Genomic DNA, 13,145 nt, shown 5'->3' with positions numbered 1-13,145 from the left:
TGGTCTCTTCTGCTCCAGTCACCCGATTTGGTGATATCATTCTGGGTTGACTGACCACTGTGAGATTAGGCTGAGCAAATATGTAGCAGCAGAAATCTGTTTACCTGTCTATTAACAGCATGTCCGGATGGTACATGATCTGAACTTTGTCCTACTGAGCCCCACGTGAACTCAGATGGGTAAAGCCAGCGCTTATACTTGTGACTTGTGGCTGACTAATTTGGAGATGTTTGAAAAAAAAATCAAAAGGTCGAAAGCAAATGGCTCTGAAGTCTAAAATTGGACTAATTTCACTGTCATATGTCAATGCAAAATACAGCACAGTGCCCTATGCATGTTCAAATGTTGAGATTTAGGGACTAAGTGGGATGAAAGTCACAAAATCTTGCTATTCAGAAAGAGTATTTGGTCAGGGTATCAAAGAGCCGGGAGTAAAGGCTAGTAGGAACTAAACATGCATCCCCACACAGCCACCAGACAATCCTTTGTACAAGAACAAACCTACACACCCTGAGACAACTCACCACCCATGCATACTAAATAAGTGGATAGGTTAGGACAGGCAAAGTGACAGGTTGTTGACAGAACAATTTATGAGCCACACAAGCAACTTGAGCAAACACAACTGCCTCACAGACCCATTAACGTGGTACCAAGAAAGAAAAGGAAATCAGCTAATGTTGTGCACTATAACGAAGCCATAGATATACGCATGGCACGGTGGCCCAGTGGTTAGCACTGTCGCCTCACAGCAAGAAGGTCCTGGGTTCGAACTCTAGGCCGCCCCAGGTCCTTTCTGTGTGGAGTTTGCATGTTCTCCCCGTGTCTACGTGGGTTTCGCTCCGGTTTCCTCCCACCATCAAAAAGACCCGCAAGTTAGGGTTAGCACTCCTGTCTGTGCCCCTGAGCAAGGCAATGGAAAGAAGAACGGGAGTTGGTCCCCGGGCGCTGCAGCTGCCCACTGCTACAGTAGGATGGGTTAAATGCAGAGAACACATTTCATTGTAACCTGTACAATAACAGAATAGAGTGGCTTTCTTCTAGATTCACTGTGATAGTTGTAAATCAAATCTGAAAAAGAGAATTCACACTTGGAGCAAGTGTGTGGTGATTGGTGGTGACCGAAGAGGACAGTCTTGAGGAGACCTTCTTCATGAAGAAGGGATGTCAAGCACTTGAGAGAGGTCAGGTTTTTCAGATTGATATATTGGCTATTACCCCGGTGCATGACACCCCCCCACCACCACCACCCCACCACCCTTATCATGACCAACAATTTGCAGGGCTGAGAGTGCAGTTATGTGAGACTGGAAGTCAGTAGTCTGTGGGAGGCTGGTCATGAGATGAGGATTTGGCTGGAGAGAGGGTGAGGAAGAGGAGTTTGGTGAGCTCAGCACTTGCCATCGAGTGCCCACGGCATACTTCCATTCTATGGGACTACTGATGGCCGACCTAGATTGTGACAGAGCCCTCCCTCCACCTCCCTCCATCCACTGGCTGCCCCACAGAGATTACAGCGAGCGAGAAGCCTGGCAGTCTGTCAGAATGGCGGAGCATGTGACTGAATGAGTGGCATGGAGCAAGGAGGTGAGGGACATAAAAAAAAAACACTTGTCTTTAACATTTTTTAACTGTTTGCTCATTTTCTTGTTTCCCCCATGATCTATATGTAAAGTTGTTTAATTCACTCATCCCCAAAGCGGGCTAAACTTGTTTTGCTTTTTTAACGGCGGCCCTGACACGCATAACCTTGCTAAATACAGTCCAGATTTTATAAGTGATGAAAAGGATTTGATATTTTGGTGTCAAAGCAGAAAAGTGAAGTGTTCACAAAATGAATATCAAGAGACTGAACTAAACAAAATTGGGTTCTTTCCTCTGTGTGAACAATGGGAGGAAATGGAAGTTTGTCTTCTATGTCCACTATAAAAAATTGCCTTGATTTCCTGGCTTGATCTTACTGTAATGGTGCAAACTAGTTTCGGTATTAATTCCCAGAATAATACTGGATACCATACAGGTCTTTACATAATGTAATCCTATCTCACTCTGTGCTGTGTGTGTGTATGTGTGTGTGTATGTGTGTGTGACTACTTCAGATTAAGTATTCCGATTAAACTCATTCCCTAACCTCAAATCTAAATCCAACCCTTGCATTTAAATTTGACCCTCTTGCCTTTTACTGTTGAATACCCCCTCACAATCAGCAAGACCATAGCGCGCAGGCAGAGAGAGAGAGAGAGAGAGAGAGAGAGAGAGAGAGAGAGAGAGAGAGAGAGAGAGAGAGAGAGAGAGAGACTTTGATGAAGTGTTTAGTGCCTTTACAGTGAATGTTACTACAGCCTGCGTCTGACTGGGCTAATCTGGGGTCAGCTGTTGTTCCTCATCTTGTTTACATGTTGTTGTTTACATGTAGGCCGCTGGTGACCACACGGGAGGCCGCGCTGTACTCGCGTCACACATACAATTATTTTGGGCACTGAATTATACTTCTATTACCACTCTTTTTACATTTATATGACCTCTTGAAGATGTTTCACGGGGGTTAAAAGGGTGACATCGATGGTTCCTACGATCAAACCTACTGTAACTACGTCTTCATTTGAGGCAGGCTTTGTAGAGACGTGTAAGGGGGGGGGGCTTTGATTTGAGGCACATCCGCTTCCGGGAGGCACGCCTCGCACATGCTCAGTGGGTGTCATCCAGACAGGCGTTGCGACAGGTTGTATGATGGTCTGTTTGAAGGACCGTATCGCTGTTTATGCGTTTTGTTTTAGCTCGCTTTCTACAATTAATTTTACATTACTTCAGGAGTTGTTGTTTTTTATCGCTTTATTAATTTTGGGTGTTTTTTCCCCCTCAGCCTTGCAGTGAACGTCGGGGCTAATCCATCACAGTGAACAGGTGGCCCGTTTTTTTTCTTCTTCTTGTCATAACTGCCTCGTTGTTGCGGTAAAACGCATCAGATGAATCCATCCTCTCAGCACCATCATCCCGCTACAATAACACGACTGTCCAAAAAGTAAAGGTGGTTAAATGTTCGCTGTGATGGATTACCTATCTCAAATAAGTTTCTAGTCTGTGAAAGATGAGTTCCGTACTGTCCCCGCACCAACATGGCTACCTGGAAGGTAAAGGGAAAAAGAAACCAGGGTCCGAAATTAACTTTTTGGCTTACCGACCAAGAGGACTGGTAGATGAAAGAATCTACCGGCCAGGTATCTTGTAGTGAATTCGGAGGGCAGTCTGGGAACCCGTGGCTCCCACTCCGCAAGCGTTAACTAGCCGACTAAAGGGTCCGCTCCGTTAGCCAAGGACCAACGTGTCTACTTATCCATGCACGTTACAATATTTTTTTTTTTACCGGCCAAAATAATTAGTAGCCTTTTTTGTGCCATACATACGTTTTCAGTACATATCAATGAGAGAACAAGGTATTGTGTTGGATAAGAGCTTTTAAAAATGTGCAGATTTGAAGCAAAAATATTTTTATGTAAAATTAGTCAATGGTTAAATGATAAAATGTTACAAGTATGATTTCATGTTTTATTTGCAGTATTATTGTAACTACTCGAGCGCTTCACATGCCCACCCCTAGCCCCAGAGTACTTCTCACTCTACAGCAGCCACTCTCTTTGCGCCGTCCATGAAGTCTGGCCTCCTGCTCCTGACAGAGTCTTGGTGCCACAGATCAACAGCACTGGTTGGGTCATACTCCCTGATCTCGGGAGATGACCGCTGCACCATCAGTAGATCCGAGAGTGTGACTGAGTTGAGTTTTTTTTTTTTACAACATTTTTATTTCTGATTTTCCCCCCCTCCCAATTTAGTGGCCAATCGATCGCCATTTTAGTTCAAACACCCACCTTTGTACTGCATGCGTTCGCCAACTGCATCTGTCCGGCCGGCAGTCTCGAAGGAGACGCCTCGCGGCGAATCAAGGCCGAACCACTGCTTTTTCCCCACACACACACAGACGCATTCATGTGACGAACACAAGCCGACTCCGCCCCCCTCCCGAAGACAGCGTCGGATCTGATGAGACCGGGGCGCAAACCCCAGTCCCCCAGTGGGCAACTGCATCGACACAAAGCCGATGCTTAGACTGCTACACCGCCGCGGACCCGCCATCCAGTTTTAACCTGTTTCATGGTGTTGAAGCTAGCACACAGCTAACGTTAGTGCAAGCTGGGTATCACATACTAGTGCTAGCTGGCTAACGTTAGCTACAGCCAGCACTTTGTTTACGCTGTATAAGGATATTTTGAGATGACAACTAAATTCACTTACTCGCACATCCTTTCGAAGTCGGAGGGATTTTCCTGCTGGTCTGCTCGGACATGGCTATTAGCGCCTTTACGGAGGATGTTGCGAGGACAGGCTCCGATTGAGCCGGAGGGACATTCACACGCTGCTGCCGTTGTTCCTCTCGAGTGTGTGCGTAATGCTACCCGCCAGTAGCGTATAGCAACATTCTGATGCACTTTGATTGGTTAGTTTCTGTTATTGTTGTTGCTATGTTATTGCTGTTGCTAAGGGGAGAGAGAGCGAGAGAGATGGGGGGGGGGGGGGATTAAGTGGTTGGGTGTCACTTTTTTTGTTACTCGCCATCTGGCGGGTAGGCTTCTGAGATTTACTCGCCAATCAGAAAATCTCGCCTTTGGCGGGTGGCGAGTGTTAATTTCGGCCCCCGAAAGAGAAACATTAAAAACATCTTAAAATGCACAGTCCTTTTGGAAAATGGTCAGTTCTGCAAAAAGGACATTTTTTTTAGGGAGTAGGAGGGACATGCTCGCCTAACATCATCTTAAAATGTAGCTATAATATCAACATTTTACACTATTTCTAAAAATTTTTTTTAAAGTAATCAAATAAATATGAATAAAATGTCTTCATTAAGTAGATAAATTAACAAGCCCTCATAATGAAGCTCCCTATCATTTAAAAAAAAACGTATCGACCGCTACTTAAAATATGATTCTCAAATTTAACATCACCCAGCACCTGAATTAACCTTATACTTCAAAATGTTTGCACACAAAATGTTTCAGGAAGACCCTTGCTATTCAAGAGTAATATTGTTGGAGTGATACTTTGACCCTATGACCTCGTTACAAATTAATAACTAAGTTAAAGGAATACATGTTAAGGAGAAAAAAAATAATTTACAGCTAGGCTATCTAGGTCAAAAACCAAGTCTGAAATAATTATTAACAAAGATAAAGCCAGTGATGAGCCAACCCTGGGAAAACAGAATATTACAGTGCTTGCCCCCCCCCCCTTGAATTCCCATGAACGATCTTTCTTTTAAGCACTGCATTGTGGTTTTGCTTTCAGCTGAATATTGGGTTTACAGTCAAATCATTAGTCTTCCTTTGGGTTTCACTGTTAAAATTAGGACAAGCTGAAGCTGAACTGTCCTTTAGGGCTTATGATTAAACACACATACAGCATGTTGGAAGGCCTGTAAATCCCCCTCTGCTGTATGTATTATCCCAGATATACCTTAATGTGAGTATTACAACTGCTGTAACAGGACACTCCTGCCAAAGATCCACATTTATGTGTCTCTGCTGTCTTTTTGAATGTGATGATTGGTGAGGTGCTGCCAAAAAAAAAAAATTAACTCTTGACGCTTTATTCCAACCCTGTGTCCCACACTCCCACTGGGTTCCCCCTTTGCATAGTTCTGATGACCTACCTCATCATGCGAACACTGTTCTAGCATGTGCCCCCTCTGCTCCTGCCAGCCTATAATATACCCCTCTGGTCTTCTAGTGGTCTGCTGGGGGCGTGCAACCCCTCCCCCCCGCTCATCCACTTCCCTCCTCTGACCAGCTGTGTCCAGTGTTTATATCAGAACTCTTGTTTTTCCACAGCCCATCAACTCACTTTCCTGTGTGAAGGATGAGTAAAAACAGTGTCCCACCTGCAGCACAGCGGGATCTATTATCAAAGTCTATCCTCTCTACGTCACAGTATGCAGACTGCCCCTTTAATTGATACAGGATGGGGCCCCATCTCACAGGATGAGCCTGTCTGCCCATAGATACATAATACTCTAATAATACTGAGGAGGTGGCCACTGATGTGAACTCTCAATCAGCAGTCAATCTGCAACTGGTTTTCAAAGCCACCCAGGTCATGCTTTTGCAAAATTATAATATTTTTTCAACATCTGCCATGTAGCTTTGGTTTCAGTTCAGTGTGGAATGAGCGAAGGGAGGTTCATCCGCTGGACCTTGAGCTTATCATCCCATCTTCAGATGTTTTCCATTTAGATGAAAACACAGTGTACTGAGCCTCAGCTCCCACTTGGTTAATTGGAAGGACCTTATCTGCGAGAATGTCAATGCTACTGACAGGTCAAGACTATTTATTCCTTCTCCAGTTTAATGAAAACAACCTTTTCTGGTGGGATTTATGGAAACATAATTTTAGTGGCATATAAATGCCCATTGGATGTGTTTTGTGTTGTGTAGAATTCATTCAAAAGGGGCGTCCGAGTAGTGTAGTGGTCTATTCCGTTGCCTACCAACACGGGGGTCATGGTTCGAATCCCCGTGTGGCCTCCGGCTTGGTCGGGCATCCCTACAGGCACAATTTTCCGTGTGGGAAGCCAGATGTGGATATGTTTCCTGGTCGCTGCACTAGCGCCTCCTCTGGTTAGTTGGAGCGCCTGTTCGGGGAGGGGGAACAGCGTGATCCTCCCACGTGCTGCGTCCCCCTGGTGAAACACCTCATTGTCAGGTGAAAAGAAGCGGCTGGCGACTCCACATGTATCGGAGGAGGCATGTGGTAGTCTGCAGCCCTCCGCAGAATGGCAGAGGTGGAGCAGCAACTGGGCAGCTTGGAAGAGTGGAGTAATTGGCCGGATACAATTCGGGAGAAAAGGGGAACCCCCCCCCCCCAAAAAAAATTTCATTCAACAACCTGCATAAAAAGAAGAGCGCGTGTCAGTTTGCTCTTTGCATCAAACGGGAAACTAAAGTTTATACATTAAAAGGTTTGCCAGTCAGCACCAATTCTCCATCTGTACCCAGCCACAGCACTCTTTTGGTTCTGTGTGCCACCGCTTTGCCTACCTGTGTCTTTGGCATGTTAGAAATTGGGACTAAAATTGGAGATGAGGAGGACATCAGCATCCAGATAGTAACAAGGGAGAACCCTATTTAACAGACTGTAAGCGCTGAGAGGATTAAGCTGGTGGATGTCCACGCACTGTTTGTTTACTCAGTTCTCTTATTAGGATGCCTTATGCAACACAGGGCTCACTATCGCTAAGCACGATGGCCGGTGATCACTCACAGAAACACCAAACCCCCTCGGTGTTTAACTCGGGAGAAGTATGTGAGCTCTCCTCCTGCCATTTTTGCATATTTGCTTTTCTCTTAACGATTAAGCTGACGTTACATCAGCATCCAGGGGTAACTCCTTATTAGGAAGTTGCATGACAGCTGCTGAAACAGGATCCAGGACCTCCCAGATTGGGACCGGCACCTCCTTTGTCACTATCAAAATATGTAAATAAATTTTGTGTGATATTTAATTTTATCTCTTCTGTCATTTATTTATTCCTCGTTGAAGTTACTCATAGATCGCTTGTTTGCCTATATGGATGCATTTTAAATCTGATTAAACAAAGGAGAGAGAGCAAGCCGTCAGGTCACTCAGTGATGCTGAAGCGTGAGTTTTATACACGTCACGTGAGCTAATGTCACTGCGATTTGAACTAGGATACACTCAGCAACAAGGAGGAAACTGGTAAAAGTTCAATTGGAAATCAAATTTGTTGAATTCCTTCAAACCAGTAGGTCAGTCGGACCCTAAGCAGGCTTGGATCGCCACCTTGCCGTGGTGGATAAGCTTGCGTGTACCAATGATCCCAAGAGCTATGGCGTCTGAAGCTTGGCTCCTGGTAGGGTCACCCAAGGTGGATAGGTCAAGGAGGAGGTTTCAGACGAAGCATAATCCAACAAAGACCTCAGCAGTGGAAATGGTGGAAGATGTCTCCAGGTCACAATGGCAGTGAAGGCGGATGAAGGCTACAACTGAGGGTGGTCCCCAATCGTCTTGGTTCTCCATGCCATTGGATTCTGGCCACCTCCTGCCAAGGACCGTGTGGTGGCTTCAGGCACATCAGCCACTCCGCGTAAAAAGCTGTCACGTGTCTGTGTCCTCCCATTATGCGGCTCCAGGATCAGCCTCTATGCCCACCTGAGGACCCAGAGGGAGGACGGTCATACTTGACCCTGAGTGACTGCCGATGATGATGAAGTAGGCCAAAATTGTTTCGGCGTATCAACAGGGTGGCGATAATGGCGCTGTCGATAGTATCAAAACGGAGTGACACAGACAAAGACCGACAGAGAGCGAAAGAGACAGACAGACAGAACGCGTCACTTAGTTTGGTTTCTTAGCCTGTTGCCTTTCGGGTTTGTCAATTGAACTTTTGGCCCTAACTCCATTTCCCCCCATTGTAGCAAGCCACAGACAGCAGGGAAACGAGAGAACGAGAGCGCTGCAATTGTGAATGCTCTGATTAATCAATGTAATTGAATAATGCTTTGTGAGGACAGTTTTTGTGTAGCTTTAATAGCTAGCACCTGGGCATTGTCCAGCATACCCCAGGCACTGTGGATTTTTTTGATGCCTTATGTGACTCCCTGCCTGACCGGGACCTCCTGATTTACAAATTAAGCACTGGTTGCATCAATACAACTGTTTGGGCTGTTGTAAACAAACAACCTCACATATAGAAATAGACATGGCTGCTGGGGGTAAATGAATGGACGCGCTTTGACACAACCCCATTCTTGTCAGCCCACTACTCCTGTCCAGTAAACGAAATGCTATTATACCCCCTCACAAAGAGGGCTTTAATAATTGGACAGAGATGTCATTCCCACTTTCTAGAGAATGTCTCAGCTGACTGGGTTAGGGGTAAGATGGTTATGAGATTTTTTTTGACGATATGGTTGTGATAGAATAGCATTCATGCAAAAAATAAATATGCTTTTGCCAACATGACAAATTTAGCGTTAGCGTGACTTTTGGAATCAATGTTATCCATCTCAATATCTGTATTAGATTAGGAAATGACTTAATGGAGTCAGTGAATTGGAAAGACTGGAGAAAAGCGGCCACACACTTCTGTGGGTGGGGCGGTATGTTATCTTGACCTTTGACTCCAGCAGCTCACAGACCACACAAATTGTTAAGACTTTACTGCTTATGAGTGTCATAAACTTGTAAAAAAAAAAAACATTTCCAGGGCCATCTCATCCACATGAATAGAAAAGAGGGCAATGCTATCACAGCTGCGGCGGCCTTTTGTTAAGGGGATCAATATCAGAAGCGGGTCAGCCAATTCAGACGCGGACCGGCAGCTAACACTAGGGCTAGAATAACCAGCTAGCATTAGCATTAACACTAGCATCGTGTATTTACTTTACTTAACTGTAAACGTGCTTCGATAACAAGATCTGGTTAAACGACACGGGCGCTGTTGCTGGGTGGAAGCAGCGACTCGTGTAAACTCTACATCCACTAAAATCCTTTGACATGCTGCCGGGGTGGGGGGATGGGGGGGTCTGTTAACCTATTAGGACAATATTTATGATCAACAGAGCAACATCAGACTCATATTAATTCTACAAAGCCTCACCACCCGAAGAGAAAACTGCCAAAAATATTGTGACGGTCAGTTTGTGCAGAAGTGCATCATTCACCATTAATGTCCTTATTGACCCACATAAAACCAAACCGGGCCGCAAACGGCATCTAATGATTTATCCGGAAACCAAAGGTGGTCTGGAAAATGACTGGTTCTCGCCGTTGGTACCTTTTGAACAAGGTCTACACAGATCTCTTGAAACAGGCCAACTTTTTTTTTTGGTTTTCTTCCCTGTGAGGGATTATTTACAGTGTCCTTGTAGGTGCAGCTATCAGCTCCTCACAAGGAACTGTTTTCAGGACAGCTTGACAGGCACGTACCGCAGTGGATTAATCACATCTAAAGCACTGCGAAAACATTTTACTACGTGATGCAGGGAGGCGTGTGTGTCATGAGGGTGTGAATCACCCTTTGTCATTACACCGCGTTGCATCATTACAACCAAACGGGGCCGGCCGAATCTAGTCTCACACCAGTGTGGTGTCAGGAAGCTTACTGTATGGGCTGGGCATGTTTACACGGTGATGCATGCTTGTGTGTGTGTGTTTTTGTTTTGGGTTTTTTTTCCACCGAGGAAAATAAATGGACTGTAAGAAATTACTGTCTTGTATAGATTGTATCGGTGTCCTATCTGGCCCCCTAGTTCACTTTAGTATAGGTAATGTTATCACTACTTATTTCATGTTGACATTGAATATCTTACTATGTTTCCTCAGACAGTAGGTCACGTTGATCAAATACACTTGCCTGGGTGGTCCCTCATTGAGAAAGATGCTCATAGAGGCAGAAGATGAAGAGGATAATGAATAAGTTAAACACACACAGGGATCAGGGTAGCAGTCGTGTACTTTATTGTTTGTCCGATTTAGTTCCAAGGAAATCTCAGTCGAGAGTGTAATGTTTACACAACCCACATGGCTTTCCAGCCAATATTCAAATGATGTATCACTCACTTAGTGCAAAGCTCTTCTGACTTCCACCGTTACTCTTATACAAACTTTTACACAGTCAACAAAAACAAAAAACAAAAACAAAACAAAAAACGTGTTATTATCACACACTTGGCCTACCTCTTTCCACTACACGCCAAGTTACCAGAAAATACGGCATGTGGGCTGTTGAGGAAAGGCCTGCACTTGATAAACTCTGGCCTTGTTTTCTAATGTGCCCTGCAGAAGCTGCACCATGAGCTAGGTATTGATAGCCTCCACCACAAACACTGTAATCAGCCAGAGGAAAGTCCACTGGCCTTATCAAGTATTGAGACACCCTGTGACCCACATCTGATGCACTAAAACTTCTGCAGCCCCCTAAGCCCACTTTAGCTATTCTGTACACTATCTCCCTCTCACAATGCAAGGCTGTGGAGCCTGGTGCACATGTGCACATATACATGTACATATGTGCATATGCACAAGCATACATATGGGGATGGATGCATTCCCAACAAACACACACACACCCCAAGTAAGTTAAAAATCCAAAGTGTATATTCCTTGTACTGAAGAATGTGCCCTGACAACTAAGGGCAGAGTTATTTACACCCTTCCCGTCAGCATTGGGCCCAGTGCTCTTATTCAGCTTGCATTGTACTTAGTGACTGTCTTGAAATTAGCATAGTGGCTATATTTTTCCTTTCCAATGCCTCCATTGTCAAATGTGTTCCTATTCAAGGCCTCACATTACAAGTGCACAGTGTGGCCATTGTATATTCACAAGGACCGCACACACACAAAGTCATTCCCAATACCAGGGCTCATTGGCAGATCAACAATGTGACCGTCAGTTTTATGACTATTGGAAAATTCCTTTCACGGTCCTGTATACAGTGATGCATGTGTGACTTGAAACACACTGGCGTCCACATTCATACACATAAACCTCAAAACGAAATCTTTTTTAATGGTGCTATGTGCTGTAAGGAGCAGGCAGGGCCACATGATATCCAATGAGATATCTGAAGTGACCTGTAAGTCAATAATGACTTGCATGTCAACTTGCACGTTCTCCCAGCTTTCAACCCACCCACTGGCGACACTCTCGGGTGAGAAACCTTTGTGTCGGCCCATTGATTGAAATCTGTTCAGGACACATGATGGATCAATAGATGTAAACAATCAAGGAAAGCCAGCAGATCAGAGAAGGAGATGGGAAGAGTGTCCCTTTGTACGGTCTCATCTGCCCTCGGAATCCAAACCAAGGTTGCAGGCCTGGCGGCATTCCTAGCCATGAACCCAATACGGCCTCAACCAAACTGTTGCAACTTATGAAATAAATAAATGGCTGTGTGATTATGAGTACTCCCATGACACTTTTCACCACGCTGAAGTTATATTTCGGCGTAGATTCATGTATAAAACACAACCTTGCCAAGACCCCAAGTGCACTCCCTCTCCGCAACACCCTGCTAAGAGTGAAGCTCTGTTGGAGCACAACAAACACCTCGTCACCATTAAGGGTAGAGAATGAAACGTGTCATCCGGTGAAGGATGCCACATTAGAGAAGCCCTCACCACTGACCCGTGCAAATCTATTATCTGTCTGTGCGTCGCACTAATTCGTTCCATCACACTTTCGAAGTGAAACGTGGTTATCTGCACACACAGACTATGTGTCACCTCTCTCTCTCTCTCTCTCTCTCTCTCTCTCTCTCTCTCTCTCTCTCTCTCTCTCTCTCTCTCTCTCTCTCTCTCTCTCTCTCTCTCTCTCTCTCTCTCTCTCTCTCTCTCTCTCTCTCTCTCTCTCTCTCTCTCTCTCTCTCTCTCTCTCTCTCTCTCTCGCCCCCCCCCAGCATGCAGAGACAGAATTACCCATGCAAGGCCTATTGCCCAATAGCGGCTGCAGAGAGGAGAGTGGGCCGGTCTTCACGCCCCAAGGGTTTATACATTTCCCACATGCATCCGCCTTTAGTTGCGAGTAATTAATAAAACAGGGCTTTTTCTCCGAAGACACTTGGTGGTTCGAGCTGCTGAGACCCGTCGAGTAGACCTTTTTGAGGACTTGGTGGCAGTTCAACTCGAGGACAATCAAAACGTCAAGCTAAAGGTAGGTCACCAGTTCAGATGAGGAAGTTGCATTCATTTATCTCCTTTTCCCAAACAGTGCTGCGGATTGGAATCGGTATGCCAGATTATTGACGTCTTTATTTATTCATTGTTTATTTATTTATTCGGTGGTTCATCAGTATTTCACCGCAAAAGTTTGTGTGGTTTAGAATTAAAGAATAAAAATCTCACTCATCAAAGAAGTTTAAACCACAAAAACCAACGTAAACTTGGGGCCAAGCAATCACTTCAGTCGTGTTTTTCGATGTGTGTGTGTGTGTGTGTGTGTGTGTGTGAGTGTAAAACCTAAATTGCATGTCTAAACACATGCGCTGCTCTACGCTGCCTGACAGACGGGCTCAAAACACGCGCGCGCACACGCGCTTTACACACGGCATGCTCTGCACGTGACTCCCGTGGCACTA

General features: G+C 45.1%; 1 protein-coding gene across 2 annotated transcripts in view; it reads left to right on the top strand.

The window, feature by feature from the left end:
- Window positions 1-12,578: 12,578 nt before the first annotated feature.
- Window positions 12,579-13,145, top strand: part of ndrg1a (N-myc downstream regulated 1a) — a 17,876-nt gene continuing 17,309 nt past the window's right edge. Inside the window, exon 1 of one of the 2 annotated variants that reach the window (XM_056298508.1) lies at window positions 12,579-12,721. The gene's annotated coding sequence lies outside the window, so the exon portion shown is untranslated. The remainder of the gene's footprint in view (window positions 12,722-13,145) is intronic. The other variant, XM_056298509.1, reaches the window with a different exon arrangement.

This window comes from Lampris incognitus, chromosome 18 (genome assembly GCF_029633865.1).
Source record: "Lampris incognitus isolate fLamInc1 chromosome 18, fLamInc1.hap2, whole genome shotgun sequence".
NCBI lineage: Eukaryota > Metazoa > Chordata > Actinopteri > Lampriformes > Lampridae > Lampris > Lampris incognitus.
The sequence above is the reverse complement of the archived record's forward strand: the minus strand, read 5'-3'. Positions and strand labels throughout refer to the sequence as shown.